We start from the raw sequence: 20,284 nt of genomic DNA on the forward strand, positions 1-20,284 counted from the left end.
GTGCGAGTGTTTATAACGCTGCGGTGGTCAATGCCACTATCAGCGCCGGCTATGCCGCCAACGCTCTGGTGTGTGCAGTCATTGCATTCTGTAGAGATGTGAGCTTCCAAGGATGTAGGCAGCCTTCTTGACGGTAATAAGCAGGACGCACGTGTCCTGGAGGATGATATCGCATACAGGAGTAGTGCGAGTGTTTATAACGCTGCGGTGGTCAATGCCACTATCAGCGCCGGCTATGCCGCCAACGCTCTACGCTCTGGTGTGTGTATTCATTGCATTCCGTAGAGCTGTGGGCTTCTAAGGATGTAGGCAGCCTTCTTGACGGTAATAAGCAGGACGTACGTGTCCTGGAGGATGATATCGCATACAGGAGTAGTGCGAGTGTTTATAACGCTGCGGTGGTCAATGCCACTATCAGCGCCGGCTATGCCGCCAACGCTCTACGCTCTGGTGTGTGCAGTCATTGCATTCCGTAGAGCTGTGAGCTTCCAAGGATGTAGGCAGCCTTCTTGACGGTAATAAGCAGGACGTACGAGTCCTGGAGGATGATATCGCATACAGGAGTAGTGCAAGTGTTTATAACGCTGCGGTGGTCAATGCCACTATCAGCGCCGGCTATGCCGCCAACGCTCTACGCTCTGGTGTGTGCAGTCATTGCATTCCGTAGAGCTGTGAGCTTCCAAGGATGTAGGCAGCCTTCTTGACGGTAATAAGCAGGACGTACGTGTCCTGGAGGATGATATCGCATACAGGAGTAGTGCGAGTGTTTATAACGCTGCGGTGGTCAATGCCACTATCAGCGCCGGCTATGCCGCCAACGCTCTACGCTCTGGTGTGTGTATTCATTGCATTCCGTAGAGCTGTGGGCTTCTAAGGATGTAGGCAGCCTTCTTGACGGTAATAAGCAGGACGTACGTGTCCTGGAGGATGATATCGCATACAGGAGTAGTGCGAGTGTTTATAACGCTGCGGTGGTCAATGCCACTATCAGCGCCGGCTATGCCGCCAACGCTCTACGCTCTGGTGTGTGTATTCATTGCATTCCGTAGAGCTGTGAGCTTCCAAGGATGTAGGCAGCCTTCTTGACGGTAATAAGCAGGACGTACGTGTCCTGGAGGATGATATCGCATACAGGAGTAGTGCGAGTGTTTATAACGCTGCGGTGGTCAATGCCACTATCAGCGCCGGCTATGCCGCCAACGCTCTGGTGTGTGTATTCATTGCATTCCGTAGAGCTGTGGGCTTCTAAGGATGTAGGCAGCCTTCTTGATGGTAATAAGCAGGACGTACGCGCCCTGGAGGATGAAATCGCATACAGGAGTAGTGCGAGTGTTTATAACGCTGCGGTGCTCAATGCCACTATCAGCGCCGGCTATGCCGCCAACGCTCTGGTGTGTGCATTCATTGCATTCCGTAGAGCTGTGGGCTTCCACTTGTATACTTTAATAAACCAGTGAAATTGAATAAATAACTTGTAGTGATCTCTTATCTAGTTACTCCTACTATAAGAATACAACTCTGTATAATGATAATCCTTTTTATAAGTAACAACTGTAACAGGCTTATAAGAAATGCAACTATGTTTTGCGTTGGACATAAATTTAAATTCACATATTTATAGTTCTGCATTTATTGCAGAACAAAATTCTCACATTTAAAGTACTGCATTTGCATAAATTCTGTGCATTCATTTCGGGAGTCTTGTTACAGATCTCCTCATTCCGTGCTTTAATGTGATTGGTTGGTTTAGCAATATTTTTGTGTGCGTAGCAACATTATTGCAGTGGAGTTGGTGGCTAAACACCCTGATTATACAGTTGTTGGTACCGCTTTATTGACTGGCAATATTGCGTTGACCTTTGAGACTAATACCCTTATTGCAGTAAATAGTGGTAAGGCCTTCGATGTCAGTTTAGGTGCAGCTTTAATGTTACTGTTAGTGGCGCTGATGCAAACCCTGCTACCTATGTTCTTATAAAAATAGATGGACGTTTTTTGCTGACTTCTAATGGTGTTGGTGATGCAGTGTCTTTCAGTGGTGCGTCCAGGGATAATAAAGGCATGAGCTGGAATTTCAATTTGGGCGCATTTGCATGATTCCTAATTCCAGATCTAATATACAGCTCAATGAGGTTTATTCTTCGTTGATAAATAGTTGTATATCTGAACGTTATCCTGCTGCTGCCGTTTTTACCGAGCAGAATTTTGTGAATGTTGCGTCTGTTTCTGAATCGATTTTTGAAATAGCATCGATTACCGACGCTGATGCTCGTAAGTATAGTTTAATAGCATTAAAGTTGACGTTAATTTTTGTCAACTTACTTACTTTTTTGGGGTATAATTGCGCTTAGGGTGTAGTCGTGACTGCTCTGTGTACGCAGTGTGAAAAAGAAGTTAAGTTCAGACTTCAAGTTGCACAGCGCCGAGCAGCGAATCTCATAGAACAAGCAAAGCTGCAAAGACAACAGAATTCCAATGAGAGGGCAAACTCTCAAACAATAGCCCTTAATGATCTCGTTATGGTCCGCAATGAAGCTGGACACAAATTTGACGCCACTTATAAAGGACCCTATAAAGTGATAAGTCTCGATGACAAAAATAATGTCGAGCACCTAGATAAAGGTGATAAAACTTTTAAGGTCCATAAAAATAGAATCAAAAAAGTTTATACGTCATAAGTCTATCCAAGAAAACTCTTCTCATATTATCTTGCCAACTTTTTTTTGTATGCCCAAAAGTTTTCATTTCACATACGAATATTAATCAATTTTAATAATATAATAAGGCTAAAAAACGCCAACATTTTTCATTTGCGTTATCAAAATATTAAATTTTAATCTTAATTTATTATAAACCCAACAAGTTTTGAAACATTAAATAACTCCATTTACCAATATTGAAAAATTAATTTTGAACATTCCCTTCAAAAATGTTCAAAATTCAATAAAAAGGGAAGATGAGGTTGATTTCTAGTTTGTTGTTTTCATCAGTTATCTTTTATATTCATGTTCTTAATCTGCTTTAGTGGGTGACAAGGATGAACCTTCATCTGGATGTTGGCACAGGTAGCTGTTATTTATTGTTAGACACTCTTCTTGTGTTTTCTTTCATTTTGTTAGAGTTTTTTTTTTTAAGTAAAAACACTTAATAGATAAATTCCTTTATATACACTTCAAATGTTTCTCATGTTTGTGTTTGCTCGTAAAGTCAACTAGACGTGGCTATTGTAATTGGTATTTTAAGTAATTATGAATCCTACGCCATTACAATATGCTTTTATTTTTCGAAACTTCCCTGTCCTACAACGGATTTTCTTTCCTCCTATTCTCCACAAGATTTTCGGGAAGGTCACCTTTTAAGCTCTCAATATGAACAAAGATGTAGGTTGGCCTCAACTTATCTAAGACTTAATGGAATACAATAGTATGTAACTACCTAGAGAAGCACATTCGTTGATCCAGGACAACTCCCTCTGAAATTCCACATGCTTTTCGGGAAGGTCACCTTTGAAGCTCTCGATATGAACAAAGATCTAGGTTGACCTCAACTTATCTTAGACTTAATGGAATACAATAGTATGGCACAACTTAGAGAATCATATTCGTTGATCGAGGACAACTCCCTCTGAAATTCTACAAGCTTCACCTACAAGGTCACCTTTGAAGCTCTCAATATGAACAAAGATCTAGGTTGACCTCAACTTATCTTAGACTTAATGGAATATAATAATATGTCACTACTTAGAGAAGCAAGTACTCTGTTTCTCAATATGAACAAAGATCTAGGTTGGCCTCAACTTATCTAAGACTTAATGGAATATAATAATATGTCACTACTTAGAGAAGCAAGCACTCTGTTTCTCAATATGAATAAAGATCTATGTTGGCCTCAACTTCTCTTAGACTTAATGGAATATAATAGTATGCCACTACTTAGTGAAGCAAATTTGTTGATCCAGGACAACTCCCCACAGAAATTCCTCATTTTGCCGAAGTATATCAGCGACATATACATGGTTTCTGGAAAATGAAGTAAGAGCAATTCCTAATATGAATAAAATGGGTGCTGACACAGTTTCCCACAGTTAACAAAGCTGACGTTGCATCTACAATTGCACAACATTCCAGCCACAACGTAGCTTTGATCCCATCAAAAGTGCTGATACCATGTCTAGCAGTAACACAAGCCAGCATTGAAGAGTGGCGTGATCAGCCAACGAATAAAACACACAACAAATAATTTTTTTAAAAATAATTTCGTCGTGAAATTTAATTGAAAGAAATGAATCTTCGAGGAAAAGGCGGCTGAAAAACAACACTCACTAAGAAGTTAAATTAAGTGATTAATATTGTTTTTAAAATTTATATAAAAATGATTCAGAGCATAGCAAGAGTAGACAATTTGTTGGACGAGGGTGTATATCAGCCTATAGGCACAGTTACTGCAAATTTAAAAGAACTTGATAGGGTCCCAGATATCGATACGCGAATTCTCCGGAAAACCGGGAGAGTTCAAATCCTGGCGAAAGTTGGTTGATCGAGTATTAGAGTTATTTAATCGTCTACGAAACACCGGTAGATATGTCCGTATACGGCTTTGGAGTCATATACGGCTCCTCCCATTTGCTGGAGCAGGGGGAGGGTTATGTAGAACGATGGACGTAAGGACCAGCAATGGAATAACTAAAAGGTCAATCCACAATGTTTGTCCTTTTCCCACTGAGTATAATGAAAATCAAGGTTCGGACAAGCCATCCTGAAACTCATTAAATTCTGAAAAAGATAATATCTATAAATAAAGAAGATATAGATAACTCATCTATAATTAACAATAAAGTTTTAATTACTAACAATATTTGTAAACATAAGAATAATATAAGTTAACAACGGTGTCGGCACTGCCAACAAAATCAATTCTGCGGTAAAAGCTCTTTTACACGCGTATCCGCTCTTATTACAAAATTGAAGTGCTTGCAATAACCATCTTGCTTGATCAGCGTTTTTGTTGTCGCGCATATTGGTGCAATATGATTAATGAACCAAGGTGCCAACAAGTGTGGCCGAAAAACGTCAGTCTTGGTTCAGACATCGAACGCAACGGTTTTATTTTTAATAAATTGTTATTTTAATTTAAATTAATAAATTTAATTATAATTTAAAATTATTCATTGAGTTTTAATCAGGCGCAGTTGGAGCGCCTTAATAATTTTTTTTAGATCAATCACTTAAACTTAACTTATATAAAATAAAAATATGTTATTTACATTTTTAGGCAAGTTGGACACATTTTAGTCCAGTTAGGTCACAAATAAAAGTTATTATTTGACAACTTGCAAATAAATAATAAATCAGTTTATGATTAACAACCTGCAGATTGACATCTGTTTAATTTTCGCATACATTTTTGGTGACCCCTTGATGGACGTAATGATAATAGCTCAATCCATAACAACCACTATTTGTCTGCGGCCCAAAAATTTCAATACTTGAAGGGATTATTAAAAGATGATCCAGCAAATCTTATTCGCCATCTGCCAGTGTCGGATTAAAATTATGATGAGGCTTTTAAAAAGTTACAAGAGCATTACGACAAACCCTCGCTGGTTGTGGATTCGTTAATAGAGACATTTTTACAAATTCCTAAAACTGAGGGTTCTACGGAACTGCAAAAATTGTCAAATGTCGCTGATGAGGTAATTCGGAAAACAAGTATTGAACATATTTGTGTGGTAGCAACACAGGTCATGAAATTTATACCATGGACTACATAGTCAGCTATCAATAAACTTACAATAGTAATTCCAGAAGAAAATATCAGAAACAACCTTATTATGATGAGCTTCTTATGGAATAATCCGCATTTCCAAAAGATCTTAAGTCACTATGAGGAGCAAGGAGTATACATGATTGGCTTCCCAAGCTTTAGAGGAATGTCGCCTTTGAAGCTCTCAATATGAACAAAGATTTAGGTTGGCCTAAACTTATTTTAGACATAATGGAATACAATAGTATGTCACTCCTTACAGAAGCACATTCGTTGATCCAGGACATTCGATATACAGTACAACTTCGACAGTCCGGTCACTCCAGTAATTCGGACGCTTCTACATTTCGGACAACTTACATTTTTTACCTCTACAATCCGGACAAATTTTTTTTATGCAAGAAAAAAACTTAAATTCCGTTTTTAACTCGCATGTTTTGTTATTCATACTTTTATTTACATTTTGCACTATCATTACTTCAGTTTCGGTTCATTCTTTCGCAAGCGAGTTTGTCTAATCCCATACCAAGTGCCATGTCTTCAAATAATAAACGCAAACATAAAACACTAACTTTAAAGGAAAAGTGTGATATTTTACAAAGTCTTGATGAGGGAAAAACTATTAGGCAGGTTGCCGAAAAATTCCATGTTCCTAAATCAACGATTTGCGACATTAAAAAAAAATAAGGAGAAGATAAAACAATTTATTTCGAAAACCAATAATGGACCCGGTAACATTTGAAACAAAATAATAGAAAAGAAAGGAAATAGAAAATTTATGAAAAATGCAGAAAATCCAGAGTTAGAGGATGCGCTTTACACATGGTTTTTGCAGCAAAGAAACAAGCATATCCCGATTTAATCAGAAATTTTAAAAGCAAAGGCCAAATTCTTTTATACAAAGATGACGGGAAGGTTAGATAAATTTTAGTTTCGGCATGGTATTCGTTATCTAAAAATTTGTGGTGAAAAAGTTTCCAGCGATGAAAGCGCCGTTGCTGAGATGGATTTGAGTAAAGAGCAAGTTTATAATGCAGACGAATCTGCAGCTTTCTGGAGAGTGTTGCCTGGTAACACATGGGTGTATACAAAGGAAAAATCAGCCCCAGGCACAAAAATTTCCAAAGATCGTGTGACATTTATGCCATGTTCAAATGCTGCAGGAACACATAAACTGCCTTTTTTGGTTATTGTCAAATCTGCTAATCCAAGAGCTTTTAAAGGTTATAAAATTCCAGTGGTATATAAAGCAACTAACAAAGGATGGATGTCAACGTCCCTTTTCTACATCTGGTTCAAAAACTATTTTATTCCAGAAGTAAAACGGTTTCTAACACAGGTTAACAGACCACTCAAAGCATTATTGATATTAGATAATGCTCCTTCACATCCTAAAACGGATGAAATTAGTTCTTTTTTTACCACCAAATTGTACGGCAATATTACAGCCTATGGATCAAAATTTAATACAAAATGTAAAGGTTAATTACAGAAAACAATTACTGCATATTTTATCAGAAAATGACGATAACGTCGACGTGGTTAAAGTTTTAAAAATGTTTAGCCTTAAAGATGCTGTTTATTTCTTGGACTTAGCTTGGCAAAGCATTAGTGAAAAAAATATTCAGAAAAGCTGGTCTGAATTGTGGCCAAGAACTGCAGCGTGCTGGGATGATGAAGATATGATACCGCTTCAGGTTCTGCGTCATGAACTGCAATCTGCCTTTGTTTAAAAGTACACAATCGGCATCTTTGTAGAAAATAAGTATGTATTGGTACAGCCAATACATTAATTTTAAGCTAGAATTAAGAATTTGAATTCAATAAAGAGTCAGAAACAATTGACACCTTCAAGAACAAAGTCAAAACGTTCTCGTTTTAAAAAGAAAATTCACCCTCTTTATTGTATATGTAAACATCTTATTAGTTTTAATAAAGACTAAAAGCATATGATTGTGGTGTATAATCATTCTATTACATATAAACAATACATGGTGTCAGAAGTGGCTGCGTAAATAAAATTTACGTATAAAAAATTAAAAAAGAAATTTAAAACAAACTTAAAAACGCTGTAAATTTCACATATTGCGTCCTTATTTTCCTTTTCCTAACACTGAGGATTGTAAGTCTCGATTACGAGCTTCAAAATATTTTTCGTCAGTATCCATGGTACTGCATGCCATCAAGTGTCCACAAAATTTTAATTCATGGCGCAGACATAATTCAAAATGCTGCGCTTCCAATTGGAATGATGTCAGAGGAAGCACTTGAATCTCGAAACAAAGATTTTAGATTTATTCGAGAACATCATACAAGAAACATTTCAAGAGAAAAAACAATGGAAGATCTTTTTCATTATCTACTTTTATCATCGGATCCATTAATTTCGGTCTTTTCAACAAAACCAGCTCTTGCATCTCGAAATGAAGACCTATTATGTGACGAAGAGATGTAGAAATCCGTTAAATTTTAAAAAAATTTAAAAAACTATATATTATATGCTTCTATGAGAAATGCCACGCCCACTCCACCTATAACGCCCATTTTTGGCACAAATAAACCTTTCGATAAGAAATACAAAATGGCTTTTGACAATACTGTGCGATCCAACACTTGATCAATATCTCAATTTATTTCCAGAAGGATTCCAGGAAGTACCTCTACTTTAACCTCGACCGGTGAACGTTGTTTCCAAGTGATCCAATTGGATGTTTACGATTTTTCCAAGATCTCGAAGAAACAGAAAACGGAGTGGTGGAAGGAAGCGAATTATCGTTTAATATTTATAATCCAAACACCTTTTGGTGAATTAAAACCTTGCGGCGAGTCAAGTTTCAAAAAGTTCCGGGAGTAAGAGAGGAAAGGGAGACAAAATAATAGATTTATTAAGGAGTAGCGACTCATCACGTATTAAATACATCAATATGAATATCATCAATATGAATTTAGATTTTTTGATTTAAATTCAACATTAAAATAGATATTTTTATGTGAGAAATTATAAGAATATGGATGAAATAAATCCCAACAAATATACAGCAGCGCAGTTGCGAGGTTGGCTTCAGCAGCTGAATTTCCCGACAACTAAGCTAAAGTTCATTTATCACGTATTAAATACATCAATGAATTTAGACTTTTTGATATTAATTCAACATAAGGATAAGGATGAAATAAATCCCAACAATTATATCACAGCGCAGTTGCGAGATTGGCTTCAGCAGCTGAATTTCCCGACAACTAAATTACAGTTCATTCAAGGATTTCAAAAATTGTCTCCGATTCAGAGGATATTACACGTTGTATGTTTATGCGAAAATATCTATTTCCGGAATCAACAGATTTAATTATCAATTATCAATCATCTGCAATTACGAAGACCACTTTCATGTCGTCCATGACTGTACCTATCACAACTAGGAGCCGCGAGTTGTAGCTCAGCCTAAGGTAGAAATACGTTGTTAAATTGAATATTGGAAAAGCTTTCCATTCCCCGGACGTAGATATTCTAGACGAGTTATTACCAGTTACGTATACACAGTCGATCACTGTATTAGTTTTGTCAATTTATTTCGAGAAGGAAGGGGAGACGCATTGACTACTTGGACCCCGCCGATAGAAACTGGTTTCCAAGTTTAAAATTACTCGAAGATTTGCGGAAAGAAGAAAAACAAATTGGTGAAAGGAAACATCAGCTAATTCAGAAACTATTGGGGAAGTAGCAAAAAAATTACAAAAAATCCGGAAGTCAAGAAGCTGACCAACTCGTAAAATTTTTAGGGAAATACCCAACAGTTACAGAGTATTGACCTGTAACAAGTTGTTCACAGATTGGCTTAGAAAATTTTAAGTAATAAAAATGCAAAAGTTGTGGCAGACATGTTTCTAGATAAATATAAATGTTGTAAGCTATGCAGTTAATGAGTTAAACGTTTTGTATATTTAAGCCTTTATATTTTATTGGGAAAAGTTGCTTACGTTTCGAACATTTAAAATGAACAGGTTTATAAAATTAAGATTTGGCAAGTCCACATCAACAGGCAATTATATAAATCAGTTACGTTCTTCATACAATATTGACGTAAAATCCGCTAACTATAAAAAATGCGATTATGACGGAAAATGCATTGGGCTATACAAGCACAAAGACGGATTAGTTTCAAAAATAGCGGAGATGTGCTGTATTGACTTACTCCCATTTACAATAGTTGAACGCAGTGGATTTCAAAAATATGCAAAACATTTAAATCTGAAAATATCCTTTCCAAGTAAATCGTTTCATTGACATAAATTTACTTATGTTGGGAACATAGAGTTTGTATGCAACAGAACATAACAGACCATAGTAACGGGCTTCATCGACAAAGGTTGGTGTCATTTTGAAACCATACGGTGTCACTTTTTTGACACCGTACGTTTACAATTTTTAAACAAACGGGAACGAATCGACAACGCAATGTTGTTAAATTATTCGCTGACGCATCTCAACGTGAGTTGCTCTGCTTTGTTTTTATAAGAAAGTTTTAATTTTATTTACATTAAACAAATCTTAATAAATATAATGGAAGTTAACACAATCAAGTATACATGAACAGGCAAAATCTACACAAGGTTGTGCTGACGGTGCACACGCGCAAGCTAATAGGCAGGATCATATTTCGTCTGGGAGATTGCACAACGTGGGAATGGAATGAGTTGTATCAGCATTTATTTAGATTTAAGCATTTACAAAATATTGTTAGTTTAGTCTTATTTGGGTGATCGACGGGAACGGTCGAATAATAAAATTATTAAGAAATAATTGTCGTGTTTTATTTCTAAGTGAAAAGTGGACAGTTGGAGTCCACTATAAAATTAATTTTTTTGAGATAACAAAACAAAGGAAGTTAACTGGCGCCCGAGCAGGGACCCGCCAAGAAAAAGCGGAGTCCTTATAAAATTAAATATAATAAATTAAATAAGTTTCTGCGATTCCTACGGGACCCTCCAGAAACTAAATAATAAAACCTAAAAAGGATAAAAAAGGAAATAGTGAAATTTAGTATTTTTTGTGGAAAAAAGGATCCACCTGAAGGAAAAAAGAACAGTGACAATTGAGTGAAATATAAAGTAAAATTTATTATTTTCGTTTTGTGGAAATAAAGATCCACTTAAAGAAAAAAGGACAGTGACAATTGAGTGAAATATAAAGTAAAATTTATTATTTTCGTTTTGTGGAAATAAAGATCCACTTAAAGAAAAAAGAACAGAGACAATTGAGTAAAATATAAAGTAAAATTTATTATTTTTGTTTTGTGGAAATAAAAGATCCACCTAAAGGAAAAAGAACAGTGACAATTGAGTGAAATTTCGATCCTGTGACTACCAGTGAATTAACTTGAAGAGAAAAAGGAGAATTATTGGAAGGCATATCCTGGAAAAGTGACTGTGAAAATATAGAAGGAAGAACCTGTGCGGTTATAAAGCAAGCAAATTCCTATGTATATGTATATGTGTATGTAAGTATGGAAAATTTACAAAATAAGGTAACAGAGTTAACTGGCGCCCTAAACGCCGTTCTAAACCAGCTAAGAACTCTGGATCAGAGGACGCAGAGTTTAGAACGTAGGCCCAGTAATCCCCCGGTCGTTGAGGGCGAAAGTCCTCCTCCCCCCCTGTGTGCTCCAACCACGGAAACTGAATTAAATGAAATAGGAAAACTTCCCGACTGTGTAAGGGACTTGCAGTCTTTCGAGGGTGACCCCACGCAGTATGTATCCTGGATACATAGCGTGGAGAGCATCCTGAAGGATTATGAGATCGTCCGGCAGAAGCCGATATATAGGGCTATTGTCCAGGCTATACGCCGAAAATGTAGAGGAAAGGCTGATGCAGCCCTTACCTCCTACAACATATTCGATGAAGATTGGGCATCGATAAAGAACTGTCTTTCTCTGCATTATGCAGACAAAAGAGATGTTCGCACATTAGAACATCAGTTAACCATACACCATACGGTGTCACTTTTTTGACACCGTACGTTTACAATTTGTAAACAAACGGGTACGAATCGACAACGCAATGTTGTTAAATTATTCGCTGACGCATCTCAACGTGAGTTGCTCTGCTATGTTTTTATAAGAAAGTTTTAATTTTATTTACATTAAACAAATTTTAATAAATATAATGGATAATAGTGAAGTAAATAAATGGTTTAAAATCCAAAATATAAAAGAAAGCTAAATTGTGTTTGTGCTGCTGCAGATGAAGATCCAGGCAGTGAGAATATCACCAAATCCTGTGACGACACACAACTCCAAAAATTCCTGGAAACAATAAATATACCTTCAGGTTTTGTACATTTAAAAAGTAAGTAGAGCTATATGTACATATATATAGTTAACAGCGATGTAGAATATAATAAGTATTTATTTTATTTTTTAGAAAGAGGACATAAGGGAAGTATATACATATTTTATATTTAAGTATTTATTCTTATTGTATTGAAAAATAAATGTAAAAAATAAAGAAATTACACGAACGGTATCAAATCGACAACGTATGGTATTAAATTGACAACAGTGCGGTAACAAATTGACAACGGTCTGGTGTCAAATCGTACACGAACGGTGACATATTGTCAACGGTCTGCTATAAAATCGTACACGAACGGTGTCAAATCGACAACGGATGGTGTCAATTCAGCAACGGAATGTTGTCATTTTTTCGTTGTCAAAATGACACCGTTCGTGTACAATTTGTACACATACGGGGTTGATACACTATTGACACCGAATGGTGTCAAATCGTACACGGATGTGTTAATTTTTTCGCTAGGTGTATCCACTTTATAAATAATGCAATGTAAGCAATTAATTACTATTTAATCGAAGAATTTTTCAATAAAGAAACACACTTCGCTTAACAATTAGAGAGCTGTGACTTAGCTCTTGCGAATATAAAATAGAACAATCTTTTATTTAATTGAATAGTTCTATACAATAATTCTTTTATGAAAATAATAGTCGAAGAAACTATCTACAATCAAATTCAAATACGAGTTTATTGATAAAAGAAATTGTCTGAGTATTTCCATCAGAATAAAGAAGTGCAGGTGACTAAAAGTTACGATATTCCCACCCCTAGAAATGTAATTATTTAGAAATATTTTTATTTATGAGTTTTATACAATTTAAATTATATATCTATTTATTATTTTTATATTGCAATTATAATCATTGTTAACCGTTAAGAGTTTGGTTGATATATTAAAAGAATCGCAGAGCGGAAGATCGTTATTAGCATACAAAAACAAAAACTTGACTACCGATCATAGGATTAATTCTTTTATGAAAATAATAGTCGAAGAAATTATCTACAATCAAATTCAAATCTGAGTTTATTGATAAAAGAAATTGTCTGAGTATTTCCATCAGAAAAAATAAGTGCAGGTGACTAAAAGTTACGATCCTGCCAATATAATAAACCGCAATAAGCCAAATAACAACAGTAAGGAAGGAAGACAACAAAAACAAATTGGTAAATTAATCTTAAGAAATGAAAATTTGATCAGCAAGTGCATGGGCATGTCTGTCAAATTAAATAAGTGAAAATAATAAAAATATAAAAAGAAATCTTGAAAATGGAGAAAGTGCATATCTAACATCGGGATTATAACCAAATACAAAACAGTTTGAGTGTCCATGGAGAAACCTTTGAAAGAAATATTAGAAGAATTGCAGGCTGACTAAAAGTTACGATCCTGTTGCGACAAAACATAATATGTTAACATAAATATCTAACAATAAATATGTCATGACATATTTATAAAAAATAAGTTGGTAACACTAATATAATACCTACAAAAAGAAAACAACGATTCGTCTGCAAAACGTCCATTGGTCGAAAAAACATCACTTAATTAGCTGCAGCCAACATATACACATAATTTTCTATATTTGCACTGAATTTTTGATAAATAAAATAAATAGAATTATTAAAACAAATAAAATTTAAGTGTCTAAATTTTTTCATTAATTCAACTATTGCCAAAATAGTTTGAATTGTACAATAATAATAAGCCAAATAACAACAGTAAGGAATGAAATATTAGAAGAATTGCAGGCTGCCGAAGATCGTTGGCAAAAATTACAGAAAGAAGTAGAAAGTCCCAAAAGACCAGAAATCCTGAATATTGGTCCCAAGCAGTATAATAAGTCGAGATCGAAAGTGATTGAACCATTCGTTCGCACAAGCGGCTGCTCACATAATTAATATTTCTACAAACAACAAGAACTGTATTTTAATTTTTACACAAATCTTTTTTTTTCTTTCCTCATATTTAACCAATGGAATGGGAATATATTTTACAAATGGCAACAAATTACATGGAAATAGTTCTAAGATCCCATAAATGCCTGAATATTGATTGAGACACAAAGTCTGAAACGATCAATAGACATATAAATATTCTCCTTGAGAATCTAGAACATATCAGAGTACTTTTTAAAGCAAACTACTCTAGGCTAATAAGAGCTCATTCATCAGTTAGTATCGGATGCATTTTTCTCCGACTTAAGAGGAAAAGCTTTCCTAGTTTGTGAGAAAAAGGGAATCGCTATATCGATACCGGATTCTATACATGAACATATAGTATTTGAATCTATATAACACTCCACATGAGGCAATTTTAGCCCCCATCATGCCTCAAACAGTAGTAGAATTTATAGGCACTGCCTCAAGAATCCTACAGGACGGAAACGTAATAAATTTACAAAGTTTTATAAATGCTCTAAATCTACTAGACACTATAAAATAATCCCATGAGTCTGTAGCTATTAGGCTAATGAAGACAAAATTAAAAGGCACACAGCACCAAATTTAGTCTAAACAGAATCCTCTATACAACAGATGGTTGCAAAGTTAACAACATCTGTCAAAGGAGAATCTGTTGAAGTCTTAACAGCCAAAATTAATAATGTACGGCAATTGGGCAAAAACTTTATTGAGATATTCCGCAGATATCAAGCGGACTCTGAATATGATGGCACCACCGAGATCAGTCGATGGTCGTATTTTGGACGAGTTTCCAGGGCTGCAATTGGTAGATCCGCATTTTAACACATCGAGTCCAGTAAACCTCTTATTGGGTGGTGATGTGTATAGACGAATTATAGGAAACGGCGTGCATGGATGATCTTTCGGCAAACCACTAGCGCAGTACACAATTTTTGGATACATTATTTCTGGATTGTGTTCATCTTAATGATTGAGTTTTTATGGAATTACATACTTTGTTACGTTTTGATTTTTTTGGAAACCCAAAAATATTTTGTAGTAACAAATTATTTGATTTGGTAAAAATAATATAAAATACGCAAATCATTGGAAAGGTGCCGTATTACCAAAAAATTTTACAATATTTCAAAACCAAATAGATCAATTCTTACTGGCAAATGAAATAAGTGATTGCGTAAAGAAGAAGGCAATTTTGCTTACATCATTATGTGAAACGTTGTATATGCTGTTACAAAATTTGTTGAGTCCAGCCACAGTGGAAGATACTACAACAACTTATGATAGCTGTGTAGCTGTGTGAAGAGGAAGCACTTTAAACTGCCGACATCAGGATTTGCATTATAATGCATCAAAATCTGGTACGGAGTCAATAAGCTAATGCGCCGTAAGGGTTAAATCATTAGCGATATATTGCAAATTTGGGACGCTTTTCGAAACTGAAGGTGGGGATGTTTTGACCCCAATACTGGGGTCTCAACGGAATTAATAAATATAAAGAACATATTAAATAAAAGGGGACTGGCAATGACATATAGTCCTTTTTTTTATTAACACGCCCCCATAAAAAATGACAACTAACAATCAAGCTAAGGTTAAAATCTATTTATAAGTAAAATATATTGTAACTTTTAGCGGCTGCTCTCAATAAAATAACAATAAAATATAAAGACGATAATATAATAAATATAAATAAAGAACATATTAAATAAGGATATTTCCCTAGCAAGAGACGCTCAATGCTTCTCAAGCAACACCGAAACGCCGTTCTCACCGACTTGTGCTGGGATGTCTTCGAGGCAACTGACAACAATTCGGTGGTGGGACTGACACAAAATACAGAGGAATTTAGTGCGTAATCGAGAAAGAAGAGGCTAGGTATAAATGTACCTGTGCTAAGCACTATCTTGCACGAAATGCAGACAGAGTGTTGGAACCGGATGAGGTCAATATCATGTTGAACATAGGCGGTGCGACATTTATATTCAGCAAAAATTAAAACCTTCGTAGTTTTATCGAGGCACATCGCAATTGTTACGAAATCTACATGAAGAAATGGCAGAAGAATCAACCAACCAATGATTTTTTCTATGTTATGAACAAGAATAAACCGAAGGTTAAGAAGAATATGGAGAACGGAAGAATGAATTTGGGGAAGGGCGATCCTCGTAATTATTCGCCCGAAGAGCTGAATGAGGAACTGTCTTCTCACAATGATCTGCTTTACAGATATATAAGTTAACACCAGATATGTTTTAAAAATAAAATAATTCTCACAGTCAACAATTGCACAACAATCCAGACACAACGTAGATTTGTTCCCAACAAAAGTGCTGACGCCATGTCTTGCGGTTACACGAGTCAGCATGGAAGAGTGGCGTGATCAGCCAACGAGTAAGAAAACATGTGGTTGCTGTTTAGGGTAGTTTGTAAGAATACTTCACTTGTACTTTTACCTTTGAATAATAAATGGAAACAACAGATGTAACTAATCCTACCGAACCCCAAAACACCAAGCCTAATAGATAAAAACCCACAATAAAAAAATATTTTTTTTTAAAAACTTTATTAATTTGAAGTTAATTTATACAATGTACAGATGAGATATTCCGAAGGGGCAATGAACAAAAGTTAGATATTAGATATTTATACTATTTCTAACTTGAATTTATTAATTGAGTAGCAGTGGTACAATAAAGTTCTCAGTGGAAAATTCCATTATAAATGAAATAAGTGAGAAATTATATAAAAAAACTTAAATAGTAATTGCATAATATAAAATTAATAAAATCCAGTTAAAAAGTTTAATTATTTCAATTGGTGAGATAAATTTAATTATGGTTCATTACTTCAATTGAAAAAAATTATTAAAATTATAATTTTTAGTTATAGGAATTGTTAAAATGATACGTTCTTATTATGTAGGAAAGCCCACATGTTCCTAGTCGGTGATTTTTTTACACCATTATTTTATTAACCCTCAGGCTCTTACATCCAAGAGGAAATCCAAAACACCTGAGAACCAGGTTTGACTATTTAAGGATAAAAACTACATAAATGTTATCCAAAACCACATGGCCTTATGTAACCAAATAACGTAACTGCAAATCTTACATAGTATTCAAACATCAAATTTTCTGCCATTATCTGTTACTACTCTTTGGTGTAGGCCTCGCCTACCAACGAAACAACTAAATGCAGCAGAGGGTAGATCTGAGCATGGTTCTAGATGTATGGCTTTCGTGAAAACACTGATGTAACCTTTAACACAGGCGAGGGAAAAAAATAATATTTTAGAATAAAATATACAATTTTTATATACAAAACAGAAATTGCTGTATTTTCCCCTACCAAACCATTGAACTAGATCAATGCCTGCTTTAACATAGGTTAACGAATTTCTTAACGAAGATTTCTTTGTCCCATTGTAGTTTTTCCAACCACAATTGTAGTGTAAGGAAATTTACATGATCCAATATTAATAATGTAGTTATGTAGTTGTAGTTTAGAAGAGAGTAATAATAAGGAACATGAGGATAACAATAAGAATGTATGTATATAAAATGAAACAATAAAGCAAGCAGATCAGTCTGCATACTTGTTTTAAACTATCAACAAGTCATTTTATTTAAACTCGCAGCTCATCCACTACAGTAGAGTGGCGTGATCAACTACCCTAAACAGCGGTGTGGTTGCTGTTTAGGGTAGTTTGTAAGAATACTTCACTTGTACTTTTACCTTTGAATAATAAATGGAAACAACTGATGTTACCAATCCTACCGAACCACAAAACACCAAGCCTAATAGATAAAAACCTACAATAAAAAAATATTTTTTTTTAAAACTTTATTAATTTGAAGTTAATTTATACAATGTACAGATGAGATATTCCGAAGGGGCAATGAACAAAAGTTATCAATATCGATATTCAACTTACCAAGCGATTACTGTAATTAGAAATAAAATAAAGGGAACAGACGACATTTTAAGGGCGATTATTGACAGACTTGACTTTACCTATTCCGATAAACGGCCAATATATCTAGTAGAACAAGAGCTTTCCACACTCCGTCAAGGGAATATGACTCTTCTACAATTGTATGACGAAATAGAAACACTCCAATCTACAAAATAAAATGTGGAGATAGGGATACAGAAAACATAATAACATGGGACAGATACCAAGAATTGTGGTCTGAAATAGACTTATTTGGGTAGATATTTATACTATTTCTAACTTGAATTTATTACTTGGGTAGCAGTGGTACAATAAAGTTCTCAGTGGAAAATTCCATTATAAATGAAATAAGTGAGAAATTATATAAAAAAACTTAAATAGTAATTGCATAATATAAAATTAATAAAATCCAGTTAAAAAGTTTAATTATTTCAATTGGTGAGATAAATCTAATTATGATTCATTACTTCAATTGAAAAAAATTATTAAAATTATAATTTTTAGTTAGAGGAATTGTTAAAATGATACGTTCTTATTATGTAGGAAAGCCCACATGTTCCTAGTCGGTGATTTTTAACACCATTATTTTATTAACCCTCAGGCTCTTACATCCAAGAGGAAATCCAAAAAACCTGAGAACCAGGTTTGACTATTTAAGGATAAAAACTACATAAATGTTATCCAAAACCACATGGCCTTATGTAACCAAATAATGTAACTGCAAATCTTATATAGTATTCAAACATCAAATTTTCTGCCATTATCTATTACTACTCTTTGGTGTAGGCCTCGCCTACCAACGAAACAACTAAATGCAGCAGAGGGTAGATCTGAGCATGGTTCTAGATGTATGGCTTTCGTGAAAACACTGATGTAACCTTTAACACAGGCGAGGGAAAAAAATAATATTTTAGAATAAAATATACAATTTTTATATACAAAACAGAAATTGCTGTATTTTCCCCTACCAAACCATTGAACTAGATCAATGCCTGCTTTAACATAGGTTAACGAATTTCTTAACGAAGATTTCTTTGTCCCATTGTAGTTTTTCCAACCACAATTGTAGTGTAAGGAAATTTACATGATCCAATATTAATAATGTAGTTATGTAGTTGTAGTTTAGAAGAGAGTAATAATAAGGAACATGAGGATAACAATAAGAATGTATGTATATAAAATGAAACAATAAAGCAAGCAGATCAGTCTGCATACATGTTTTAAACTATCAACAAGTCATTTTATTTAAACTCGCAGCTCATCCACTACAGTAGCAACAAATATTTTGCTCTGATGACTATTGGAGCCAGCCATACAGCTGGGTCAAATAATTTTGCAATCGAGGAGAGGATTTGTCGCTTTGTTATCTTTCTAACTTGACCGATTTCTGCAAATTGATAAGTAAACGAGTCATTTAGTCATTTGGTAGCGCTCATGGGAGCGAAGAAAATCTAGATCATAAAGATATTCTTCTGGTAAATGTTCGAGAAGCTTGGGATTATTTGCGATTATCTTTTTTAATGGGAAACTCGCTGAATTTAATGCTTCTATAAACTGAGTTTAGGCAGTGAGTGGTTTCTTCTATTGTATAGCTACCAGATAGTATCAGCCCAATTATGAATAAAAAATTTCGCGGGAGTTTGTTCCCCAGGAGTTTTTTCCCATTGAATTTGAATAGGAAAAATGAGAAAAGGGAAAAAACTCCCGTTGAATTTTTATTCATGATTGGGCTGTATATTAAAATTAAGTTTCCGTTCGCAGAATTGATGATACCTTTGGATACTGGGATTCTACATCTGAAACAAGGGCGCAGTTTATTCCAAAAGTAACTGTTTTTAACTCAAAATCTTAAGTAGGACTGTCTGGTTGACTTTGGAACAAAATCTTTTGATAGGGTGCACAAATTAATATTTATGTTTAAGTCATTGTAAGAATAAAATTAAACAATGTTAGTCAGTTCTAGTTTAACCATGAATCAATAAAGACAATTTTTTTTAATTAAAATCTAAAAGTACTTAACTGGCACCCAACACACTGGGCTGTACCAAAAAAGGATATTTCCAGGCTGCAGAGAAAAAGACAATCCTAAACATACCCCACAGGCTATTGCAAATTGGAGAATTCTGGAACAACTCACCCCACATGAAACGCAATCATCTGCAAAATAATCACTATTGCGATTCCTACGGGACCCTCCTATAGTGTCTTCAATACTTCCTATTATTATTTCTCAAAAATAACTAGCAAATAAAAATGTTTAATCCAAACAATTTAGTCAGACCACCGATTTTC

Source organism: Calliphora vicina, chromosome 2, assembly GCF_958450345.1.
Source record: "Calliphora vicina chromosome 2, idCalVici1.1, whole genome shotgun sequence".
Taxonomy (NCBI): Eukaryota; Metazoa; Arthropoda; class Insecta; order Diptera; family Calliphoridae; genus Calliphora; species Calliphora vicina.